General features: G+C 32.1%; 1 protein-coding gene across 1 annotated transcript in view; it reads right to left on the bottom strand.

Moving 5' to 3' along the window:
• Positions 1–5,311, bottom strand: part of LOC108695024 (baculoviral IAP repeat-containing protein 7-B-like) — a 7,850-nt gene extending 2,539 nt beyond the window's left edge. Inside the window, exon 1 of the mRNA XM_018204744.1 lies at positions 4,760–5,311. The gene's annotated coding sequence lies outside the window, so the exon portion shown is untranslated. The remainder of the gene's footprint in view (positions 1–4,759) is intronic.
• Between the last annotated feature and the right edge of the window lie 4,494 nt (positions 5,312–9,805).

The following is a 9,805-nucleotide window of genomic DNA, read 5'->3' as shown; positions in this document are numbered from 1 at the left end:
ATATATATATATATATTATAGCGAATGTAATCTAGTCACAAAATCATTGCTATCAATAAGAAAGTCGACTTTCTTATAAACTAGCAATGCGTTCGGAAGACTTATAGCTGTCAGCTGCGACACCCGGTACATACATCGAATGCAATGTTGCCGCTAACGCGACCTCTATTTCTGTTCGTCTTATTACATTACACAGGAACGCGACGCGTATCCACGGAGTGAATTGTAACGGTAGGACCGTCTGCAGGCAATAAATGTGCCCCGGTCTTCATTCCATCTCGAGGAAACCTGCTCTTTTTGGAACAACAGCGAGAGAAATATTTTCAAATTTTTTTCTATTTCTCCTAATTTATCATAAAATGATAAATCTCGAAAAACTTCGAAACGGAAAAATACTTTATTAAAAATACTTAATGATGTTTAGTACAGTAGAAATTTCAAATCGACGAGCTAAAAATATTTGAGAATTATTTTGTGAATTCTCACATTAAAAAGTATCGACAATCCAAAGTATTTAGTCACACGAAATAAGTACAGTGTTGCAACGGACATAGTTTTTATCAGAGAGAGCCTGCTGGATTTTAAGTTGGGTTCTGTAACAACATTCCACAAGTCCGGATCTATTATGAGTCGGTAGTCGATGAGTCAGGAGAGAGTCTGAAGGATAATTGACAAATCAGAATTAATCGAAATCGGAAAATTTGGGAAGTTAAAAAGTAGCCAACCTCAGACTACCAGTCTTGTGGAATGTTGTTAAAATACCGTACTCGAGAAAGAGAAAGAACTGGGTGTTGCTAACTCCACAGGATATCTGGCGACAGCGTATCGACAGGAAATGTCTCGGTCATGGTATCATGAAATTGTATCTTGCATAACTTAACACGACTTAACCTTTGGTTCAACACAGATACAATACAGATATCTGTCTCGCCAATGTCTCTAGGGAACGTCTTTTCTCTCCTTATTTGTTGCAGCTGAGGCGCGTCATGCGTTGGCGTTCCAGCAGAAAAAAATGGCCTTGCAACGTAGACACATGTCTGTCACATTGCATTGAAGATTAGAATTTAATTTGATAATTTTAATTTTAATTCGTTTTGTTCTAATTAGTCGAATTCTAATTTACAAATCTTACAAGAACATGTCTTGCGAGTCTTATTCTACTTAGAATTGATCCGTTACTGTGACGATATATAGGGTGTCGTTACAAAACTCTCGACAGTCATAATTTAGAATGCAATTATCTATTGGTTAAGAATCGATTAGATGTCTTCATGGATTTCTTTCTTTATTCTTGATTTCAACTAACTCGCTTCAAATTAGACACAATAATAATCATTATTTGCTATTCAGTTTTTAATCTTCAGGTTCTATTTGGGAATTCTGTTTTTTTCCACAAAAAATTTCCTCTAATTTTATTCGTATCATCGTTTCTTACTAATTTTGCTGAGGTCAGTCATTATGAATCAATCAGCGAATAAATCTGAGAATAAATGCACAAAGTCCATATCTGTTTTGCAATATTTCGTGTTAATCGCAAAATGACACATTGATGTCAACGTCATGCTATACCGGGGAGACATTTATCGTTCAGACTTCAGAGAATTACAATGACGCAAAACCTTTAGACGCTCGCGTCTTCTTTATTATTTCCAGTTGCTAGAGAACTGGCAACGTTGCTTATGTGAGTTTAGTTAGGTACGTTAGTTGTACAATTGAAAGGTCCGAATCTAAACGTCGGACTCCGTTGATTTAATCTTTCAAACTATGTACATTATAATGTACATCAAAGTTTAAAATTTATTTATTTGTTGAAATTATTTAATTCTATCGATATCATCTGAGATCTAATCTATGTACTTATATAATAATGTATATGTTAGAAAAATAGTCAAAAATTTTGAAAAAAAAATTAATTGTTCTATATGAATTATTTATTAAAGTGCGCATGAATTAAAAAATTTTAAATATAGTTCTAATAAAATCAGGTCTGAATTTAGGTCCTTGTTAAATTTTGATGATCCAACAAAATTATTTTCAGATCTGTATCTAAATTTTTAGATACAGATCTTCAGCAAAAGTTTTTTTTTTTTCGTTAAATATAAAAATATCTGAGATTCAAGAGATACAGAAAACGCGAAAAATTTATTTTTAACTTTTATATCTAAATAAAAAATCCAAAGAAATCACATCGAAGTTCTTAATTCAGTCAATGTTTGTTAAAAGCGATCAGCTAACATCAACGAAATCAGGAATAAACCTCCCGTATATCTCGAAGATAATATATGGAAGTGAATGATCTAGACGGTGTTAAATGCCATATCTCTTATTAAAGATTCCCCGATAATGATAAACGACTTATCAAAAAATATAGACAATCCAAATATGATAACTCACATTATCTTATCCTCTCGGATATAGAATGAAACAGTAATTTGATTCAGAAACACGTTATCCGTGTGAGACAATAGAAATTCTTCTTAGGAGCCACAAAGTCGCAATATACAGCTCTCAGCTACTTCTTTTGAACCTTACAAGATACCAAAATATTCACAGAGGTCAAAGTACTGACATTATTCGCATAAATCGATCCAATTTAGGCTATTTTCCAAAACTTCCTCTCCGAGGAAAATTTTACTCGAAATATGTCATATACATAACGTATACTATATAGCATATATATAAAGTAAAATCTTCTTCGGAGAATTATGTTGGAATGTAGCCTTAGTAGGACTTTTTGTCTGGGGTCAAAGAAAATATACTATCCTTTGAGTCTATTCAAATAATAGGCAAGAGGTCAATATCCTCGTTTACAAACATTAAGACTGAAGCAAAAAAGTCGAGAAAAAAAGACAATCCTTTAAAAGGCTCCAAACCTTACCTTGAAGATTGAAGAAGCAGGTAGAAAAGGGAAAGAAAAATATGTGAGGTTTTTCACGTACGGACTTTTATTACGGAATTAAATTTTCATAAATTTTTCAAATGAATCAGTAATTCTATATACTTAATTTTTTTTTAAAATATACTTAATTTTTTATTCTATATAAATTTTTTATTTTCTCTTTTTCTAATATCTAATTACAGAATGTCCCACACAACTAATGGCACAAGCCATTAAAAAAGAGATTCTATATGAAAAATAAGTTGAAAATGTAGAAAATTTGATACATATATTTTTTAAATCATTTTGTTTTACTGTGTATCCCCAAAGTATCTTTTTACGTAATGTTTATAAATGCACACATTTAACTATTATTTGGAAAATAAAGTTTTATATAAAAATTTTATTCAACATTTTCGATTTATTTTTTTATAAAATCCCCTTTGCACTTCTGGGACATCCATCATTTCATTTTAGATTAACAATAAATACAGTAATAGATTGTGAAGCAACAAAGAACAGCTATTATGTTCCAAACAAACAACAACTATTGTGCTAAATTTTACGTTTTGCCATCTATTTAAATTTCATATCTTCTTGAAATTCTTTGTTCCTCGATTTTATCATTTTGCTTTGCAACATATCTTATTTTCATTCGCAAAAGAATTGTTAGTCAATTTTGATAGAAATTTTGAAAATGGTAGTCAGTTTATTGCAACTGTATCTCTTTCATTTGTTATTCTTCATATAAACTGATCGAGATTAGATTCATAAGAAATTAGCTGAAAATATTCCTTTCAAACCTAATTCAAAGAATCAAGTGTATAAAAGGCAAAACATTCAGTTTCAAATTACTCGCTTTCTCTCTAAAGATTTCTTTCATATCAAATATTAATTGTCAATGTTTAGCAGAGAGAACTGATCAGTTAATTGGATATTTATTTTTAGGATCTAATGAAATATGCCAAATAGATAAAAGCTTAGTGAGTGGTTGTCGTTCTGAATGCACTCATTTCTTGCCTTTAGATCCAGCAAAGATCTAAAGAACCAATCACATTAAAAAATCACTAAACGATTAGTTTTTTCTGCTGAAGGCGACCGTTCTTTCTTTTTTTAAATTTATTTAATGGCTGATCGTTTTATTACACATTTATTGTATCATATTTGAATAATAGATACATGAATATGTTTAAACATTGGAGAGGATCTAATAAAGAAATGTTTATTATTACACGAATAAAATTATTTTAAAAGTTAGACAAGCATCTAGCTTTAGCTCATTTTTTGTACTAATTTTAGGGCGTTTTCCGACAAGGAATATATAACATAGTGAATCATTAACATTCTTATTGTTTGCCAACGTTCACTGTGTTACACTATCTCTTTGTTGGAAAACGTCTTTAATTGTGATTCTAATTAAACCTTGTATTAATCAAACTAATTTTTCTTTTTCTGACTACAAATTATTCCTCTCCCGTTACATGGTGGTTTACTTCCTGCAGACCCGCCCAGCGTTAGATAATAAACGACGCCGCGCAGCACTGCGTCAAAAGGTACCGATAAAAAGGTAGGGGAGATAGGGGAAAGATAGGGGAGGGGAGAGAGGAATGATAAATGGGAGAGGACAAGTAAACAAACAAGGCAATCGAATTTCAGGCATTTATCAGTTGTCATGGTCAACTGTTCTTATCGAATTCTCGGCTATTTTAATATTTCAGTTTTTTTTCAACCGTCCAGATGTACTACTTTCTCGCATGAGCGTCAGGCAAGCGTTCATGCAGATGGTAAAAGAAACGCAAGGAAGAGAAAGTAGAATTCTCTTTTTTTTTTACTAGTTATCAAAGAATGTGATATATTATGATACATTGTGAAAAAACGTACCCAAGAATCGATTTGGGCGATCAGATTGCCGTGAACCGCTACGCTTGGCTTTGTCTTTCCACGCAACTTCCACGCCACAGCTTTGTCCCTCAGCTCGATCCGTTCCAACCCGCTCTCTCCATCGATTTTGCAACCGTCTTGTTTCGCGAGTCGTGTCGTTTTGCGAATGTTGCGTTGTTGCACCGCGCGGGAGGCTTCGTTCGAATAGTCGCCCGTTGTACTTGAGGACGAGATTCACACGAGGCACGCGGTAGACGGATAAGACAGGCAAGATATGTCTGTCTGCCCGTTGAAGCGCTTACGATATAAATTCCAGTAAGAGCCGGAGATGCCGCTGCTCACTGCTCGCTGTTCAGCGACCTCGGCGTTCCTTCTATGCCACGATTGTCTGACGTTTGTTCGAGTCGCCGCCAGTCGCCGCGGCGTCGCCTGCACAGTTTGAGTCAAGCTATCTCGAAAGTAACGAACTATCTGTATAGCACAGTCGGCTTACAAAAGGCCGAGAGGCGTTTATACTAGTTTCTCTCTGCTCGGTTACAATATCGTATTATAACGCGGTAATGGCCGGCACTGCCGGTAGTAGTATTAACGGTAGTAACTTGTATATTGTAATCCCCCTCCCCTTCTCTTCCTCTCAATGGGTGTGACGCCATTGGCGTCAATGGCGTCTGGGCGAATCGCGAGCAAGGATTTTAAGGCAGGGTCGAATCGCCACGAGGTCCACAAGTGAGATTACCCTTTCGTCCTTTCGTGGTCAATCCAGGGGATCTCAAAAAGATATGAGGCTTTATATTTTCAAAATCTTTTTTTTAAAACGGGACTTAAACTGCCATTTATCCAAAGTTTAAAATAAGGCTTTTTATTCCTTCTACTGCATATTGTTCCTTGGACGTTTTTGCGATTTTTTTTAAATATGTTAAAATAAAAAATTTTTTTAGTCATTGTTTTTCTATGTTCTACAATGTTTAAAATATGTCATCAGTTTCAGTCATCATTTTTGTGATTTTAAAAAATAAAAGCTGTAAGTATGATAATCAATTAAAATGATAAGGTCATTTTGTCCCCTGTATGGCCAATATAAAATTCTCATGTGTGATCACGAAGGGTTAAAGGGAGAGATAATATACTCTATGAGTTGAGGTACTTTTTATGCTCGACTCTTATTTTTAGCGTCAAACCAGATCACGAGTTAAAAATTAACGAATATCAAGCATCAATTTTGATTTATTTTGACGCTAAAAATGAGCGTTAGTAGTATGAAAAATTAAGCACCTTTACCGAGTATTTAAATGAGGTCATCGTCACCAACAATCGGCTATTCGGCTATCGTAATCCGGTTCACCCGGTCTTACTTCTTACATTCCTTTGCTTTTGTGTTTTTCTCCCTTTTGTTCCTTTTATTGCCGATTCGCTCACTATTTGCCTTCATCTTCGAAAGCAAGAGACTAAGGGGCTCTGCACAATAAATAAAAAGGAACAGACAACAAAGAATAAGAATTTCAACCTATCAGAAATTGTGTGTATTCCACAATACATGATTTTTAATAAGTTGTGGGGAACAAATTAAAAATTTTTCGTTTTTTTAGTTTAAAACGAATCTATTCCATCCAACAATATATATATATATGTGTATTTTATTTAAAAAGATTCTTTTTTAAATCCAATTGTTTTTTATCTATAAAGCGGTATATATTGGTAAATTTTTTATAAATTGTATTTTAATATCGTTATGAAATACGAATGGAATTTGCTCGTTCTTAGAGTCTTAATTTTATTTTGATGAAATTTTGCTCCTAACATATGATTTGTATTCTGAGAATAAGATTTTACTGCAAATCTAATTATTATGTAAAACTAATTCATACAAAAGTGATATGCAATGGTTGCCACTATATATATAATTATAAATATTTTCTAAAATTAGAGTTTCTTCGAAACTGGTTCCACTTTTCCTTTTAGATTCCATTCCAAAAATTTAGAAAATAATTTTGCCCTCGACATTTTTATATTATTTTAATATGTTACTTAATTATATAGTTTTTCTCCATCTAATCTCAAATCAAAATAAGATTTTTATTCGAAAGTCAACAAATCTAATACTAATCGCTTGAATTTTTTAATTAAGAAAAATCACTTTACAAAATTATTATCATATCAAGAATTCATCACAAAATGATCGTTAAAAGTATCTCTGATAATATTATGATTTTTCCTATAATAACTTCTATTTAATGTCCTTATTATGATTTTGTTTTCTGAAATACAAAAGTACAAAACACGAGAAAAAAATACATAATATTTCTTTTAATGTTGCGTTTATGGAGTTCAAGGGAAAAATATCGAATATCGAAAATAAATACGCTTCATCTGCAGTGACGATCAACGCAGGAATTTGAATAATTTCCTCGCCACATCTACTCAGGGCATTGATACGTGTTGATACGGCTCTAACAGTCGTGGAAGATTGGCACATGCGCACAGCAGTGGCGGCGAGAAAGATGGGCCGCGACTGCGAGCAAAATCCCATTGAAGATTTCATCGGATGTAAGAATTTCCGATACGCGGTTGCTCAATCAACTGAATATACGTGCCACATCGCACAGTGATGCCAAGGCAGAAAAAATTATTCTTCAAAGTTTTACACCTTTCACCTTTCAAGTCAATCGTACTATAACGTTTAAGAGTTTATATCGGTGTTGATTGAATTGATTTTTTCTTTATTTTGTTTATAATATTTTAAAATAATAATATTCAATTTTAAATATGAATTCTTCTCAAAAAACAATAAATAAATTATTATATTGTTATTGCTATGAGAATATCTATCTTAAAAAATAAATAAGTTTTAAATTGAAAAAGATATCTTTGTTACCTAAGCTTCTCTGATGTATTTTTTGTTTAGAACGAAAGATAATCTTCTTAATTTTAAGTAATATTAATATACAGATTCGAAAGAAAAGTCTTGGACCCTTAAATATCTTGAAAAGTAAACATTTCTGAGAAAAATATTTTATACAAAAGTTGTGTAGTTTAAAATGCTTTATTTATTTATCTTATTAATTTGACCATGAGTGATGTCATCAAGGTCAGGTCAAAGTCAAATCGATTTTTTTTATGGAACATCCTATTTTTGATGCCAGAATTTAATAGCTGGTGTAAAAAGCTTTCCAAAACATTATAATAAAGTTATTTTTTATTAAATACTTTTCGAGTTATAAAGCTTGAAAGTTACCTTCATGATATTGGCCTTTGAAAAAAGATGTCTGACCGAACGTCGCCGTCGATCGTATAAACTTGATGTATATTATTCAATAAATTACTGTCTTTAAGTTAAATAAAAAATTATAAGTCTAGAATATCTACAATAGAAAAGATAAATAATTTTTTTCCAAATAAACATTCTGTCGTATACAATCTGCTTTACTGGAAGCAAAATTTCGTGAATAAAAGCCGTACACATTCCCATGGGATCGATATACGACAAAAGGATCGAAAAGAAATGCGAACTTTTCTTAAGATAAAGTGTGACTAAAGTTTTGTATCGAACAACATTCGCGCTGCGGGTGACTATTCTGTGGTGGATCTATTATTTTTGGTTTATTTTCCATTTTTTCCGCAGGAATAAAAATGTGAACTATAAGTACAGAAATGCATACTAAAAATAAGAAGAAAGAAATAAGTTTCTATACTCAACATGTTTCTAAAATCCAGGAAATTCTATATGGACTTAAAAAAAATAGAATATTCCGCATTTATTTCGCAGATTTCCAGTATTGTCTAAAATGAAACTTCTGGTCGTTTTTCAAATCTTCCTTTGCTCTCTTTTTTTCTTTTAATGTTCCACCGACAGTTGTACAGTCAACTTTTTTTATTGTAAGTAGATTTATTTTAGTAGATTTAAATCCATTAAAAAAATGAAAATACAATTTAACTTTTATGATAGTAAAAACTCGTTGTTAAAGTTTTCACAAGTATGTAAGAATTTTTTTTTTTAGATTTTTATGTATAATATATAATTCAGAACACAATATAAAAATCTAAAGTTCAAAGACTTATTAGATTTGGACGAAAAATAAAAATGTTATACGGAAGATTAATCTTTGATTGATTAATCTTTGAATTCCTCATGCTTGTTTCATACAAACTATAGATTACTCTAATTACTTCTAAGAATTAGAAAAGCTGTAAGTTAAAGTTCAATCTTACATTAACGAAACCGGGCCTTAACAGGTGCATCACAGCAGCGATCTGGTTGAAGAAAAAACACCTCCACAGAGCTTTTCTTGCAATACTTTTACACATTCAAAAAACAAACTTCATTTCTTTATAGTAAATTTGCATGATCATAAAACGGCATCATAAAATTAACAATGTCACAAAATATATGTGACGCTGTCGCCGGGCTGTTCAAACAAATCGACATGTCACACATATGTGGCAGTGAACCAAATGTTAAACCAATTTTATGTACAGAATGTTCTATAATTAGTGCAGGTATCACTGGAAAAGGGATGATTCTACGAAAAACCTACATACAAACCTAAAAATCGAAAACGTACAATAAAATTTTTTATGACGGTAGTAAATTGACGTTATTTGTCGATCGTTATTTTAATATCAAAATGATCGATATTCTCAACTATATTTACACACGATAAATTTTATTACTTTAAATTATTGAAAATGTTCATTCTGTCGAATACAATTCGTAAGTCAAGGCGTAATTAAATAAATGCACGCGTCCTTGAATATTTGAAGTCAAAACTGGCTGGTGCTGACTTTTAAAATGATGACAAACAACAGTTTACTATTTATAAATCAGAGCACGACACATAATGGACTTTTCGGCTCATTTTCAGCTTAATTTTCCATATTGCGGATCGACAATTACAAGAGCTCAGCAGCGCTCAGTGAGCTCTTCCTAATGAGAAATAACAATGGAATCAAATTGATCGTCGATTTGACATCGAAATCATCAAATTGACTTCGATTCGATATTGATGACTGGGTTACATCTGATTGGCGTAATTCATTAGATCTAAAAAT

Source organism: Atta colombica, unplaced genomic scaffold (assembly GCF_001594045.1).
Source record: "Atta colombica isolate Treedump-2 unplaced genomic scaffold, Acol1.0 scaffold126, whole genome shotgun sequence".
In the NCBI taxonomy this organism is placed as follows: domain Eukaryota; kingdom Metazoa; phylum Arthropoda; class Insecta; order Hymenoptera; family Formicidae; genus Atta; species Atta colombica.
Note: the sequence above shows the minus strand (reverse complement) of the source record. Positions and strands in the feature narration are given on the sequence as shown.